A 17,799-nucleotide genomic window follows, 5' to 3' on the forward strand; every position below is an offset into this window, starting at 1 on the left:
CTGACAAAAATGTTCAAACTATGATCAGGAAAGAAATGACATCAATTAAAAATTGACTTTTCAACAAGTAAAGGAAGGAAATACATCATTTTTGTATCATCTGCATTTTCGAGCAAAAGTAAATTCTGTTCAATAAATGCTGAATGACCCATTTTTCTTCGGGTACATACATATATTTTATACTTCATTTAAACAAACTTAATGAACATCCAATCAAAATCAGAGCAATGAGCTTGCAAAATATTTAGTCAATTTATTTGTTCAGATTATAACATTAATTATCAAGTCATTATCCTTCCAATAATTATGGAATGATTAAACTTCATTCTTCTAAAGTGTATAGTGAAATTTGCATATTAATTTAATCCATTGTTCAACTAAATCCATTGGAATAATACATCAACATAAAAATGTGGGTTTTTTTTCAGGTCAACTATTTCATAATGGAGGCAAGGACTTACCATCCAAATCTCATTTTAAATTTCTGACTTTTCTGCTCATATGAATCATCACAGTAATCTCACCCTTAGGAATTGAGAGATCTGGAATTAATTTTAGAACAAAGAACAAAAAAATTTACAGCCCAGGAACGGGCCCTTCTTCCCCCCAAGCCTGAGCCAATCCAAATTTACTGTCTAAACCTGTCGGTGAATTCCTAAGCATCTGTATCCCTCTGCCCTCCACCTACTCATGCATCTGTCCAGACGCATCTTAAATGAATCTATTGTGCCTGCCTCTACCGTCTCTGCTGGCAACGCGTTCCAAACGCCAGCAACCCTCTGTGTGAAATACTTACCACGTGTATCTCCCTTAAACTTTCCACCTCTCACTTTGAAAGCATGAACTCTCGTTATTGAATCGTTCACCCTGGGAACAAAGCTCGACTCTATCGACCCTTCATGCTTTTGTAAACCTCAATCTTCTTTTTTCTAGTAAGAATAAACCTAACCTACTCAACCACTCTTCAGAGCTAGCACCTTCCATGCCAGGAAATATCCTCGTAAACCTTCTCTGCACCCCCTCAAAAGCGTCCACATCCTTTTGTTAATGTGGCGCCCAGAACTGTACACAGTATTCTAATTACGTCTGAACCAATGTCTTGTACAATTTTAACATGACCTGCCAGCTCTTATACTCAATATCCCATCCGATGAATGCAAGCATACGATATGCCTTCTTGACTGCTCTATCCACCTGTGCAGCAACCTTCAGTGTACAATGAACCTGCACTCCCAGATTTCTCTGCCCATCAACTTTTCCAAAGGCTCTTCCATTCAATGTATAATTCGCTCTGGAATTAGTCTTGCCCAAGTACATCACCTCACATTTGTCCGGATTGAAAGCCATCTGACACATTTCCGCACAACTCTCCAGTCTATGTATATCCCTCTGTATTCTCTGACAGACCCTTATGCTTTCTGCCATTCCATAAATCTTTGTGTCATCTGAAAACTTACTGATCATACCAACAATGCCCTCTTCTAGATCATTTATATATATATATATATATTCCAAACAACAGTGGCCCCAACATTGACCCCTGTGGGACACTACTGGTCACCTTACCCATTTCGAGGAACTCTCTTCAGCTACTACTCTTTGTCTCCTGTTGCTCGAGCAGTTCTTTATCCACAGCACTAGAGCATCCTGCACACCATGTTACTTCACTTTCTCCATTAGTCTACAATGGGGAACCATATCAAACGCCTTGACTAAAGTCCATGTATATGTCCATCAACAGCCTATCCTTCATCTAACAACTTAGTCACTTCCTCGAAGAACTCTATCAAGTTGGTAAGGCTTTATTTCCCCCGCACAAAACCATGTTGCCCATCACCGATAAGCTCATTTCTTTCCAAATATAAATTGATCCTATATCTTTATACCCTCTCCAGAAAGTTCCCCACCATCGACGTCATGCTCACTGGTCTGTAATTACCCAGAATATTCCCACTCCCTTCTTGTACAGGGGGACAACATGAGCAATCTTCCACTCCTCCAGCATCTCACCTGTATTTAAGGATGCCACAAATATATCTGTCAGGCTCCCAGCTAGATCCCGTCCAGTCCTTGGGATTTGTCCACCTTAATAACCTCCAGCATACCCAACATATCTTCCATACTTATGCCAACATGGTCCAGACAAATCCAACTTCTATCTCTAATCTCAAGGTTTATTATGTTCCTCTCCTCAGTGAACACTGATGGAAAGTAATCATTCAGAATCTCACCCATTCTGTCAGGTTCGGCACAGAGCCTTCCTTCATTATTTTTTCGTGGACTGATCCTTTCTCTAGTTACTCGCTTGCTTCTTATAGAACAATAACATGCTTTGGGATTTTCCTTAATTCTGCGAGGAGAAAGTGAGGTCTGCAGATGCTGGAGATCAAAGTTGAAACTTTATTGCTGGAACAGCACAGCAGGTCAGGCATTTCATGAACCCTTTTCGCCCGCTTGATTCCTTGTTTAAGACTTGTCCTACTCTTCCAATATTCTTCCAGGGCCCGTTCTGTTCTCAGCTGCCTAGACCTTATGTGTGCTTCCCTTTTCCTCTTGGCTCGTCGTACAATTTCTTCTGGCATCCACGTTTCACGAATCTTGCCCTTCCTATTCTTTGCCTTCAACGGGACATGCCTATCCTGCACTGCCGTTAACCTATCTTTGAAAGTCTACCACATCTCAAATGTGGACTTCCCTTCAAATAGCTGTGTCCAATCCACATTTCCCAGATCCTGCCTAATTTTGATATAATTGGCATTGGCTCAGTTTAGCACTCTTCCCTTAGGACCACTCTATTCTTTATCTACGAGTATTGTAAAACTTACAGAAATGTGGTAACTGTTCCCAAAGAAATCCCCCACCGCAAATTCTACCACTTGTCCTAGCTCGTTCCCCGGTACCAGGTCCAATATGGCCCCTTCCCTCATCGGAACATTGGCATACTGCTCTAGAAAACACTCCGAGAGACTTCGTACAAATTCTACTCCATCAAGACCTCTGACGCCACGTGTATCCCAGTCAATGTTGGGAAAATTAAAATCTCCCATCACTGCTAACCTATTGTCTCTAAATCTATTCACAATCCGTTTACCTGTTTGTGATTCTCCCTCACAATCACTGTTGCGAGGTCTGTAATACAACCTCAACAATGTCACTGCACCCTTCTCATTTCTCAGCTCCACCCACAATGCCTTACTACCCAAGATCGCCATCGTGTCCTCCATTAGCACAGCCGTGATATCATCCCTGATCAGCAAAACAACTGCACCCCCTCTTTTACTTCCCTCCCTGTCCTGTCTGAAACTTCTATATCATAGAACACTCAGTTGCCAAACATCATGCCCTTCCTTCAACCAAGTATCTGTGATGGCAATAATGTCATAATCCCAGGTGCCAATCCAATCCAAAGTTCATCTGCCTTACACACGGTACTCCTTGCATTAAAGTAGCTGCATTTCAGGCCACGAGTTCTTTTGCACTCAATTGCTCTCTGCCTATTCTTCCCTTTGTTGGTACTATCTTCATAATTCTTACAGTCTGCAGTCTCCACCTCGTTGCCTACTTGTCTTCTCTTCTGGTTCCCAGTCCCCTGCCACATTGGTTTAAATTCTCCCCTACAGCAGTAGCAAAAACTCCCCCAAGGACATTGGTTGAGTCTGGTTCAGATGTTGACAGTCCCATTTGTAATAGTTGTACCTTCCCCAGAATCAGTCCCAATGTCCAACAAATCTAAAAACCTCCCTCCTACACCATGTCTCAAGTTCATTATGCCTATTCTTTCATTTCTACGCTGACTAGCGTGTGGCACTGGTAGTTGTTCCGATATCACTACCATTGAGGTCCTCACCTTTGACTTCTCTCCTAGCCCCCTGAATGTTTCTTTCAGGACCTCATCTCGCGTTCTACTTATATCGTTGGTGCCTATATGCAGCAAGACAACTGGCTGTTCACCCTCCCCTTTCGAATGGTCAGCAGCCAATCAGTGACGTCCCCGACCTGAGCACCTGGGAGGCAATACGCCATCCAGGAGTCCCGTTTTCGGCCACAGAACCGCCTATCTACTCCCCTCACAATAGACTCCCCTATGATTGTAGCCCTACGGGTCTTTTACCCGCCCTTCTGAACAGCAGTGCCCATCACGGTGCCATGATCTTGGCAACTACTGCCCTCCTCTGGTGAGCCATCTCCCCCAACAGTATCCAAAACGGTATACCGATTTTGGAGGGACATGACCGCAGGGTACACCTGCACTGCCTTCCACTCTTCCTCAGTCTTTTGGTCACCAATTCACTGTCTCCCTCAGCAATTCTAACCCGCGGTGTGACCAGTTCACGAAACGTGCTATCCTCTAACTTCTCCGCATCGCGGATGCTCCACAGATGCTCTAGACCTGCCATGCGGTCAAACAACAGCTGCAGCTGGACACACTTGTTGCAAGTGTAAGAGTTAGGAACGTCAGACACGTTCCTAAGAACCCACATCAAGCAAGTGTCACATGCCACGGATCTGAGTTACAAACTAACTAAAACCAAACAATGCACTTAAATAAGTGAAAAAGCAAGACAACAAAGTAAAGCCTTACCTTACAGGGTCTTTTTCTTCCGGTGAGAGGAAGGGGGCGGGAGGGAGATAAACACGTGTAGTATCTCTGGTTTAGCCACTGCCCAAAAATAAATTAAGCTGTTACCTTGCCAGCAGTTTCACTCCTCGCCGCTTTGGCAAAATGGCTGAACGACTCCCGAGATAAGTCCGTTTTTATGCGGGAAAACTCACCCTTCCCGGCAACCCTCGCTTCACTTCTCCTTCTCTCATCACCGCTCTGGCAAAATTTATCTGCAAATGTCACTGTTCATTTCTACACATTACACAATCGTATAGCCAGATCAAATATCTGATTCTTCTGAGTACACTAATACAATTTTGAAAATCTAAGTGTTGTTAATGGCCAATAATTGTTCAGTTCAATAATGTGGAATTATGCCTCAGTACATGAACTGATGAGAAGATATTGCAGTGTACAAACTCACATTCGTTGTGAATATCAGTTTGCATTTTAACTATGGAAACATAGTTGAATTGATTTCATTAAATTGCACTTCAATGCTGACATTCATAATAGTTCTAATTCCAGTAAGAGTAGACTATTTTAGATGTGACAAAATCATTTAAAATTCATGTTCAGTTTCAGAATCAAAACCTGTTTGCTCGTTACTTTATCAATCATAGTAAATTCTGCATTGTAGAATGTAGATTGATACGGCACGAAAACAGGCCATTCCGGTCAATTTGTCTATGCCAACCAGGTTTCCTAAACTGAACTAATCCCATTTTCCTGCATTTGCCCCATAACCCTCTGGGCTGAACAAATGTGTTGCTGGAAAAGCGCAGCAGGTCAGGCAGCACCCAAGGAGCAGGAGAATTGACGTTTCGGGCATAAGCCCTTCTTCAGGAAATGTCGATTCTCCTGATCCTTGGATGCTGCCTGATCTGCTGCTACTTTTCCAGCAACACATTTTTCAGCTCTGATCTCCAGCATCTGCAGTCCTCTCTTTCTTCATAACCCGCTGGACCTTGACTCGCCATGTAACTGTCCAAGAATCTATTAAATTTAGTAGTTGTACCAATCTCTGCCATTTCCTCTACAACTAATTCCGTATGCACACCACACTCTGTTCAAGTAGTCGACCCTCAGATTCCCTTCAATTTTGTCCCCTCATACGTTAAACCATTATGTGGACCTTAAAATCTAAGATTGAAACGTTTGACGGAATTTAGAAGCACTTCTAATGACATTCATACTTTACTCATTTACCTGGAGTAAGTAAGTTGGAGGTATTGTGATCACTAAAATAACAAAACAAAATACAAGCGGAATTAATGTTATATTGAAAATCAATTCAGTACACATTTAGACATTTTCTGATCAACTTTAACGGGCGCTTTGACACACCTCTGTGTAAGATGTGATTGATCCCTGGTCTACTAGTAGAGACATTACCAAAACTTCAGAAGAGCCCTCCATAATGTCCCAACCCAGGAATGGCAGGAATATAATGACATGCTTACTGTGGTTGCTCACATGAAAACTGCTCAGATATTTATTTTGATAATTGGACTAGGATGGAATCAGGTATTTTCTGTGTGTAATGGAATGACAGAAAGAATTCTAATAATGATGGACCTAAGCAACAATGGTCTGAATTAAACATAAATCTCGTGATAATTAGCAGGAAGTTGGAATGACAATGAATGAAGAATAACAGCCAATCAAACAGCTATTCGTATTTCTAAATGAAAATTAAACTGCTTTGCAATGCACATGAATTGGAAATTAAAAAAAAACTTTTTTCATTCAATGTGACTACTCAGCTGAAGATAACTTCCCTGATTTTCACTAATTTGTGATTTCTACAAACTTAAGATTTCCTGTTAAAGTGTAAACACAAGTTAATTCTGTTTTGTGTACGTAAGAAACCCATCAAATTTAAATGACATTTTGCATGAAAAAATAGTTAGCTCTTATTGTAATAATTAGAAATAGATAAATGTTAGCATTAAAGTGGGAGAAATTAATGCAAGACACTAAAGAAATACGAATGCTAGAAATCAGAAATTGCTAAAGAAAAGCTCACCAGGTCTGTGTAGAGAAAGCAGAGTTAATGTTTTGGATCCAGTGCCCCTTCTTCAGAGTGCATTTTTGTTCACAAACAATTCACTTCAGCACGGTTTCCACTGAACCCACAATGACCAGGAGAATGTGCAATGTAAACGTTTACATCAGTTGATGAAGTATGAGCCATAATTTCACATTATACAAATAACGGTTTTGAAAAAAAAATCCATGTTAGATATCGGAAATAATCAGATTTTTTTTAAAAAATAAACTAGGATTGCTGAAAGAATAGTGACACATTTCATTGCTATTTGACTGAACATTGAACAGCACTTATTTGAGTGGATTGATAAGGCCAAAGAATAATATACGGATATTATGAGTATGTATATAAGACAACAAAAATGTGATAGTTTTGACAAAATTGGATGTGATGTCATTTGTTCTTTGTGGGTGTTTTGACACTGAAGACCATTTTGAGGAAGGTCAATCAACCCAAACGTTAACTCTGCTTTCTTTCCACAGGTGCTTCCAGACCTGTTGGGTATTTCCAGCAATTTCTCCGTCTTGTTTCTGAACTACATCTTCCACAGATCTTTTGGTTTTTAAGTAGTACTTAAGGTTGTAATTCTAAAAAGAAAGTTTCAATATTTTCAAACTATTTGATGTTCAGTAACATCAGTGAACAGGATTAAAGCATGTTAACAAATTTGATCAGTTGGAAGAAAATTAACAGTTATCATCAAACAGAATTATTTTTCATTCAAAACTGCGGATAATTCAAGAATTCTCTTTTACTTCCATTATTTTTCTTGCAGGCAAAGGTAACTTCTGATTTGTCAAATTTTCATCACAATCAGTGGTTAGACATTTGGATTAGAATTAGACAAATGTAAATAGATAATGAATGTGATTATACATTTTAGTGAAAGAGGCTACTTATGATATTTGTTTGAACGCAGAATTGTATTACTTTTCCCAATATTATCCATCGCCAAATAATTTGGGATGAAAGCTTTAAAATTTCTATATGTTAAAAACACCTTTTTTCCTTCATTGAAGTGAAAGTTAAATGAAAACATTTTACAATGTGCATGAATTTTGAAAAGAGAAGCCAGTTATTTAAGATGACAAATCAGCTGAAAGCAAATTCCCTTTTTTCCAAACATGTGGGGATTTGAGCAAATCATAGGAAATTTCGTGATGTTTTAGCAAGAAATTTACTTTTACAATAAATATTAACAGTGAAGTGAAATATAATCAAATCAATTCACTTAGGTTTCCACTCATAAAATTAATTTTTGCTTAGATTGGGAGATTGTAGAGTTTGTGTCAGTTCAGATACTGAACATAATTCCACATCTATAGCTGGATATATTGGATTTCCACAATTATAACCTGTTTGTTATTCGGAAGAAATAGTTTTAAAATAGCTGCCAACAAATTTAAGAATGATGAGAAAACTGTTGTTGCAATGATACTGTGCAATATGTTCGAAAGAACTGAAATATTGATCAGAAAATTAAGTCAACATCTCATAATTGATAAGGCTGATTAATAATCCTTCCATTAATATGAGTAGTCAAATGTAGAAAAATCAGATATTTACTATGAGTGTTAAATGAAAAATCTTTGGTTGTTTGGAGGTGTGTTGACTTGGAAAAAGAGTTAACATTTCATTCTAAAACTGGCATTAAGAAGTAATCGATTAAACTATCGTGTGAATCTCATGATTCTTGTTACAAAGACTAAATTGCATCATGGTGTGATAATTAAAATGACAAGAAAATCATAAATTACAGGCGAGGGATTGGGCTCGTGGTATTATTGCTGGACTGCTAATTCACAGATCCAGATAATGTTCTGTGGATCCAGATTCAAATAACACCATAGCAGATTATGAAAATTGAATTCAGTTTTTTTTAAATCTGCTAATAAAAATCTAATGATGGCCATGAATCCATTGTTAATTGTTGTAAAAACTCATCTGGTTTGCTAATGTCTTTTCGATAAGGAAACTATTGTCCTTACCTGGTCTGGCATACGTGTGATTCCCTACCGATGGCAACATGGTTAACTCACAACTGCCCTCTGGGCAAAGAGCGATGGGAAATTAATGCTGGCCTCGATATCGATACCGTCATCCTGTGAAGGAATATAATGTTAGAACACAAAAATTAAAATGACTTATTGATTTTCAAAGCTGTTTTCTTTGATAATGACAAGATATTTATTAAGATCGGTAAACTGAGCAATAAAATATTGCTTTAAAATAACGTTCAGAAATTATTGATCAGAATTTTTTCGTTATTCAAGAATCTTATTTAGTCAAGAATTAGATAGTTCCCTTAATTCCCCTTGTTCTACAGGGATCTGTACTCGGGCATCTGCTGTTTATGTCATGCACTTAAATGACTTCTATCAAAATATAGGTGATGGATTCGTAAATTTACAGACAATGAAAAGATCGGTCATGTTATGGATATTATAGAGGGTTGTCAAAGAATATAACGAGACATAGAAAAGCTGCAGATATGGGTAGATATGTGAAAAAACAAATGGAGTTTTGTCCACGTATGTGTGAGGTGTTCCTCTTTGGAATAGTAAATGTTAAGTAAAGGTATCTAGTTAATGGCAGGACCCTGAACAGCTTTGTTGTTCAAAAGCATCTTGTAGTTCAAGTCTAAAGGTTCCTGAAATTGATCACGCAAGTGGATAGGATAGTAAAGAAGGCATATGACATGCTTACCTCTATCGGTCAGGGAATTGATTACAAGAGTCAGGATGTCATATTAAGACATTACAGGATTTTTGTTAGGACATACTTAAATTACTGTGTTCAGTTCGGTTCGCCACATTCCAGGAAGGATGTAGAGGCTTTGGAGAGAGCAGAGGGTAATAACCAGGACACCGCCTTCATTAGAAGGTACAAAATATAAGATGATAGATAAACCCAGGTTGTTTCCTCTGGAGTGGTGGAGGCTCAGGGGAGACTTGTCAAAAAACAGTTTGCACGCGTTTATTTGTGGGTAGGGGCGGAGTTCAATGAAGATGTAAGGGGCAAGGATTTGTTTAGACATCGATTGGTAGGTATCTGGGACAGACTTGTAGGAGTGTTGGTGTAGCACTTACGATCGTGGCATTTAAGAGTCATTTAGATTAGCACATGGATATGGAAGGACTGGAGGGTTATCGAAAAACAGCAGGCAGAAGGGATGAGTTTCATTTAGCATCATGTTCAGCACGATGTCGTGGGTCAAATGGTCCGTTCCTCAGTTGTGAAAAACTGCGTTCTGTGCTCTTGTCAAGAAAAATAATTAGTAACTCACCTGCCATTGAAAAAATAATCAATATTTAACCTTGACTGTCAGAATTAGGAAGGATATAATAGACAATAGACTTGAGTGTAATGGTAAGTTATAAGATACTTACAGAGGTATTTTTTTCAATATTTGTTCTGAATTAACAGATAAATTTCTTTACAGGGTGTGTTTCAAATTTATTCAGTAACTGATGTACTGAACCAGAACTGTTAATTGATAGTTAGCCGAGAAACCTGTCAGAAGACTTGAAAATATTCAGTAAAGTGAAATTGACATCTTAACTTAATCCACTGTTTCTTAGCGCCAATACGACAATTTTTAAAAATATTCAAGTCCACAAAACAAAAGTATAGATTTTCCAATGCTCTTTGGAAACATCTGATCATTACTCAGATGTAATAATAGCATCAACAATTAAAAGGTATCTAATGACATTTTATTCAATTCTGACTGTTTATTTCTCCACATTGCTCAATCAAACAGCAACGTGAAATTTGCCATTAATATTCAGTTCACTGAGAGCATATTAATAATTTAGCTACTACTAATATCTGATAATTGCTCAGTCCAGTTAAGCGTATAAAAGTGGAATTATGCCTCGATACATCAAATGATGGAAGGACATTGCAGTGTTCAATCTCACAATTATTGTGAATATCGATGTGTACTTTGATCTATTATTTTTCTTCAACCACAAAATTTATTGTATTTCTGACCTCAGTAAGAGTCAAATGCCTTTAATGCAAAAAATGATTTCAGATTTGTTTTACTGGTTTATGTAAATAAGAAAAGAAATTTACACTTTTTTGTCCTTTCCTCGATCAGAGTAAATTTTGAATTGTTGAACGTTATACATGACAGAAAGGGAGTGATGTTGTATGAAGCTGAAAATCACATTGAATGACGTTTTGTTTCTGAATTCCTCATGCTACAAAACATTCAGTTGTGCTTTTATTGTGAGAAAAAAGAACATTTTAAACTTATTGAATAGTTTAATTTATTTTACTTAAATTTACAATATCAAACGATGATTGCTATACGAGTTTCTTTCATTTATCATGGTATTAATTTTGAAGTAAGACCATCGGTGCTTAGTACCGCTATCGTTGTGAATGATCTCTTCATTTTTAGCCCATTATACACACAATCTGGCCAATTATAACAATGAATATTGATTAGTTTTCGTTTGAGTAACCACAGTAAGTATGTGATTATATTCTAAACCTTCATGGATGGGAAAATAATGAAAGGCTGTTGTGGAGATCTGACAATGTCTCTCATACATCACTTCAATTTCGACGTTCAAAAGGCATGTGTCAGAACAGCTCAGAATGTTTATTTCAAATATCAAGCAGAGACTGAATTCCTTTACAATCAAACATTGGATCTTTTCCTGACTTTTGTTCATTTGCATAATCAGAGAATCTGCAATTTGTTTTCTTCAGGTCACTAATAAAACTATGTATCTCATTATAGTGTCTCGAATTTTAACGTTGTGCACATTTTAGTTGTTAAATCATAAAATATCTATATAATGAATTTCATTTTGTTTTGGGATAAAATAAGTTAAGAAATCCAATTATTTTCCATATGGTGAGCAAAAGCTGTTTCCTTCCAATCAGCTCAGAAGATTTCACGTACTATATGTTCTGTGAATTCAATTCTGCAAAACAGTTTCAATAAACATTTAACACATCAACATTATGTACTTCAGCACCTCACATGCATCCATCCTTATTCTCTAGCCCAAGCAAGATAAGGAAAAATGGGTTTCTCCTTCAGAAAATTGAAACGGATTCACTTCCTATTGCCAATCAGTGTGTTGATTATCTTTATTATACAGCTGAATATTGCAATTCTTCACATTATTGCTTCATATTTTAAATATACTGATTTTTAAAATTCCTGTTCAATTGATGAACTGTCTGAGAGTTCATTTTATTTGTCCACCCTCTACTCATATTCAATGTAAAACGTAAATATTGGAGTATGTTCTCTTGAAAATCGATGTCCCAAAAGTCTCACTTTTCACACTTTTTTTTTAATGTGTTTCGTGCAGAAATCCTGAAAATAATGACTTTAATTAAGCTCTTTAACACTCCATTGTTAATCCGTTCCTGTATCACATAAAATATGCCAAAGTAATTGAAATCAATGCTCAGACAGCACACCACACAGAGCCACACAAAGATCTTAATGATCGTAAAATAAATGCTGAGTAGAATAACCGGAATAAATTTCTTATTGTTCCTGAGAGCAAGAACCACAGTGAGCATTTTTGATCATTCCATACAATCAATGCAATCGATACCTTATATTCAGCTCATGATGAATGCATTTAAAACTATTAGTCATACTTTATAACAAATAGCTGAGGATGCTAACAGCGACCTTTTTCGAGATGCTGGTATGCCTGATTGGTTGCAAGTTTTAAAACAGTCCAAATATGACAAAACAAGTTTAATTTGAACTTAGTACAACTGTAGGTGCAAACATTTTGAGCTCATGTCTACTAAAAATCTTTATCTGCTTCGTAAAAGAAAGTACTGAAAGTAGCCATTGCAATTTTAATTTATTGCATCTTTCTTTCACAAAATACTCATGTCATTTGCTTCTCATTTTCCTCCGAATTCTGATACAAATGTAGAAATATTGATCAAGATTAATTGTATTTATTATAAATGAATGGTTTCTGTGGTTCTGTTCGCCGAGCTGGAAGTTTTTGTTGCAAACGTTTCGTCCCCTGTCTAGGTGACATCCTCAGTGCTTGGGAGCCTCCTGTGAAGCGCTTCTGTGGTGTTTCCTCCGGAATTTATAGTGGCCTGTCCCTGCCGCTTCCAGTTGTCAGTTTCAGCTGTCCGCTGTAGTGGCCGGTATATTGGGTCCAGGTCTATGTGTTTGTTGATAGAGTTTGTGGATGAGTGCCAAGCTTCTAGGAATTCCCTGGCTGTTCTTTGTTTCGCTTGCCCTATAATGGTAGTGTTGTCCCAGTCAAATTCATGTTGCTTGTCGTCTGCGTGTGTGGCTACTAAGGATAGAATGGTTTCTCCAAGAAAACCAAAAGGAGGAAGTATGGAATTTTTGTAAAATAATTCCACGTTTTTGGAATCAAAATAACACAAACCCTACACAAAGACGACATGACAATTTTCAATACCATCTAATTACTGTTGAGTAGAATACTCTTCCTAAGTAGCTTACTGCCATTGAGCTCAATAACATCAGCGAATATTTTCTTTTCATTCCATTCCATGCATGTTCGATGTTGATAGCGCAGAATTCTTCACATTTTTCTCTCAATGTCCCAGTTCAATCATCACCACAAACGTATAATTCAGGCTCAGTACATCAATAGCAGTAAACATTTGGACTCATATCCATTAAACGTGTTTGTTTATTGGGAGCACATTCTGCAAACCACACTTCTCTAAATGACATTGACTTTCATTCTGTCATAACGATTTTCCTTATCTGCTTCATTTCTTCATTGTTTTAACGCAACTATCTAAATATTGATGATACAAAAAATGCTGTCATTGTGAATTACTTTCCTCCAGAAGAAAAGCAGAGACAAGAAAAATATAATTCTTGTATAGCTGAGAACTTTGAATGTCAAAATAATTCTGATCAATAATGACTGTCTCAGATGTTTTTCCAACTCATCATCCCAGCATTTTAATTCTCAGTTCTTTGATATTCATAAATATCGAAATAACATCAGAGCAAACTCGTTTGGAGATATTGAATCATTTAAGTTGTCGGTTTTCTAACATTACTTTTCAATTCATCGCCATTTAAATAATCAGACGATAATTCACTTCATTGTCTGTACTAAGTATCGTGAGATTCACATTTTAGTTAAATCTATTCTTTATTTGTCTCAATATTACAATGAAGAACGGATCATTTATTCCAGGTCAACACACCTACAAAATAACCAATGACTTCCAATCCAACTCTCGCAGTTACTATCTGATCGTTTCTCATCTGAATAAGGACATGAATCATGCAATTAATACTCAGCCTCATAAATCAAAACATGTCTGATTACTTTTCACCCCAATAATGGCTGTTCATCTTTACACATTGCAGAGTTACACAGGAAAATGAGATTTGTCATCGGTAATAAGGTTGCAATGAACATTTCCTTATCCAAATAGTTCCTCACAAATATTTAATAATTGTTCAAAACTTGCATATCCAGCTTGAAGGATGAAATTATGTTTGATCAACTGATGTAACCATTTTGCAATCTTCCCATTCAGAGAAAGCTGATTTTATTCATTGTAATAATGTAATTCCAGTTGATTTTTAGTTCAATAATAGAATCCTAGTTTCTTTTATTTTAATATTGGAATCCAGTTTGATTTGCTTTGATTATATTTTAATTCAATAGAAATATCTGTTGTGTTTCAAATGATCACACTAAGACTTTTTATATACTAAAAAATCTTTTAAATTTCCTATGCTATTTGGTGTGTGCAAGAAAAAGTACAGTTACATCCATTTGTTGTTTAGTTCAACAAACACACTAAACGTTCAATTCTTAAAACTATAAACTTTTCAAATGCGAATTAAACTTCAGCTGAAATGTCACATTAAATGGCTGTTTCCCTTTTTCAAATCATGTGTTGCAAAATGATTATTATTTTCATTTCATTATTAGATTAGAGCTGCTTTGAGTATGTTCAACTTTTTTATTCTTATTTCAACGTCATTTCAAAATGTACAATAACCAAATAATTATACAAATTCCATTCTCTTCTAGGTAATTGCACAACCACTTATATTAGTCTTTCTCACAAATATAGTGGGATTTACATTTAAGCTAATTATTTGTTTCTTAGTACCAATGTTACAATATAAAAATGCAAGTTTTTCAGGTCAACTATCCCACAATGGAACCAATGACTTCCCATCTGAAACTCGTTGTAAATGTTTGATGTTTGCTCATTTGAAAGATCACAATAATCACAGACTTAAAATTTCAAAGAACTGTAATTTGCTTTCGTTGCAATAATTCCTGTTCGTTTCCAAACATTGCTTAATCACACAGAAGATGAGATTTCTCTTCATTCTTAAATTGACGGATAGAATTCTGTCAAACCAATTACTGCTAATATCCAATAATTATTCAATCTACTACTATGCATAAATGGGGAACTCCAATTCAGTGTATGAACCAATGTAAAGATATTGTCGTTTATAATCTTCCAATCATAGTGAATATCAGTTTTTATTTTAACTGTTAAACATAGTTAAATTCATTTAATAATTTTCACTTCAATCATAACATTTGTTGTGTTTATCATCACAATAAGATTCTTCATGCTACAAAATCATTTGTAATACAGTTTTTAATGCCAAAAAGTAATCAGATCTCTTTATTTTTTCATTGCACTATCAGTGTTCTTTTAATTTTTGAAAGTTTAACATTTTTTTTCAAAAGAAGGGAAGTTGTCTTCACGGGAACAGTGACATTGAATGACTAATTCACACTACCTGCTCTTCATTCTCCTCGAGTACCCAAGAAAAGAAAGTATCTAATTAGCCTGAATGAAAATTCCCGGAAAATGTTTGAGAATGTTGCAGTCTTAAAAGTGAAAAAGTCTAAATAGTGATACTCAGTGATTCTTTTTCTACAAGGGCGCTTAATGCAAACATTTCAAACACATAAATCTTTGTTCTCCAGTGTTACAAAGGCTCAAAAAGATGTTGATTCATTCTTCAGTAAAATAATCAGATGTGACTACCTGTTAATCAGAAGTCAGCTGATTACCTACATTTGTAAATAAATACTGCAAAATATTTAAATATTGTTGTCTTTTGATTAAATTTATAATTTGTGTTCAATCCATCAATTGTTGGGTAAATCTACTTATTTTCCATTCTTCCATTTATATTAAACGGAAGTTTGATATAATTTGAAAATATTGGAATGTTGTCATTTGAAAATTGAATTTGTATGTCTCCCAGTTACCTCACTTCTTGCATTATGGTTTAAACTTGTTTCAAGAAGGAATTCTACGAAAGTATTTGAAGAATTTGCTAACTTCACGAAATATCTTAAACACTCAGTTCTCAATCTGTTCGTAAATCTTGTAAACTATTGCAATGCCATTGAAATCAATGCCCACGCAAATCACTGCGCATAAAGCTATATAAAGGTACTCATAACCAACTATTCAGTGTTATTAATCTAAGTAATTATCGTGTTGTTCTTGAAAACAATCATCACAATAGGCACCTGGTAATCATTCCCTCCAATAAATGCAATAGATGTCTTCGGATATTTCTGTTCAGTAATTACACACGGTACTTGATGCTCAAAACAATATTTACCAAAACAATGGTAAAGGTTTCTGACAGCAAGACGTGATGATAGTCCAGATTTATTGCATTTCTCAAACAGGATTTCGGTGCAAATGTTGCAAAACAAGTAGAATTTCTGTTTTGTTTAACTGTCGATGCAAACATTTTCAGCTCATGGGCATTTGAAATATTTATCTGCTCATTCACAGCAAATACTGAAAGTTGCCTCTGTAAATATAATTTACTGTGCTTTCCATTCACTAAAGTTTCCGTATTGTTCTCATTTCCTCCCAAATATGATACAAGTCTCCAAAATACTGATGACAATAAAAGTTGTTTTTCGTTTCTATGCATTGTTCTGTCAAATACCAAGATAAGTTATCTCATTATTCTTCAATGTACTCATAGAATGTTTGCAATCTATTTGTTGTTAATATCGAATAATTGTTCAAATCAGTAAGGCGGAGTGGAATTATGCCTTCATTGAACAATTCATCTGAAGATATTAGAGTGTAAATCTCTCAATCATTGCGAGTGTTGATTTTCATTTTAACCTGGAAACATTGTTAACTGGTTTCATTATATTTCACTACAAATCTAACATTTATTGTTTAGTAATCCAAATAAAAATTATCTATTTTTCATGTGACTTTTAAAAAATTAACGTGAATTTTCTATGCAAGAAAAAAATGCAACTATTTGTTCATTCATTAAACAATCAAAGTTAATTTGAATCCCAGAAAGACTGAATTTTCGGAATGAATAAAAGTTCTCTTCAGATGAATAGGCACACTGAATGTCTAATTCAGTATTTCGTTTCAATTTACGTGTGCAGCAAAAGCAACTTAATTTTCATTTCATCAAATTATGCACTGCATTGAACAAATTGACTTATTTCATCGATATTTATCTGTGAATGTACAGTATTCTCGTTATTATGTTATTTTGCCTTTTCACGAATTATTATGAATTTCCTAATTAATTACGACTTTTATTCATGCATTCCTCCATTATTGCGAATTATCGTTTTATTTTCAGTCGATTTCAAACAGAAAGTAATGAACTCCCAATTCAAGTATCACAATAAACATTGGCTGAGATTTCACTTGAGAAATGTGATTCTTGTCATGCCCTTCCGAGATGGGAACATTATGAAGTGTTCCTGTGGAACTCTTGTCATGTCTCTCCTACAAGACCAGAAGGCATGCTTTAAATTCCTACCTTCAACAGAGGTGTGTCAGTGCAGCTCTGAATGTTGATTACAAGCTATCTTAGAATTGAATGAATTGTCATTCAAGTCAACATGAGTCTTTTTTCTATCTGTTGTTCATTCCAATAATTAAAATATCTGGTTTTTAATTTCCTTCAGGCCACAAAGAAAAGTATGCATTTACTTCTGCTGGTTCTACATGCCTATGAAAATATTCGAGAATTTTCCTATTTCTTTTCTGTGTACAAGAAAAGCCTTAAATTACATACATTTTGTTGCATTCATCAACAAGACTAAATTTTAAATTATTGGGAGTCTTACATTTCTGGAAAATGTGAAGT

The sequence above is a fragment of the Chiloscyllium plagiosum genome, chromosome 8 (genome assembly GCF_004010195.1).
Source record: "Chiloscyllium plagiosum isolate BGI_BamShark_2017 chromosome 8, ASM401019v2, whole genome shotgun sequence".
Classification (NCBI taxonomy): domain Eukaryota; kingdom Metazoa; phylum Chordata; class Chondrichthyes; order Orectolobiformes; family Hemiscylliidae; genus Chiloscyllium; species Chiloscyllium plagiosum.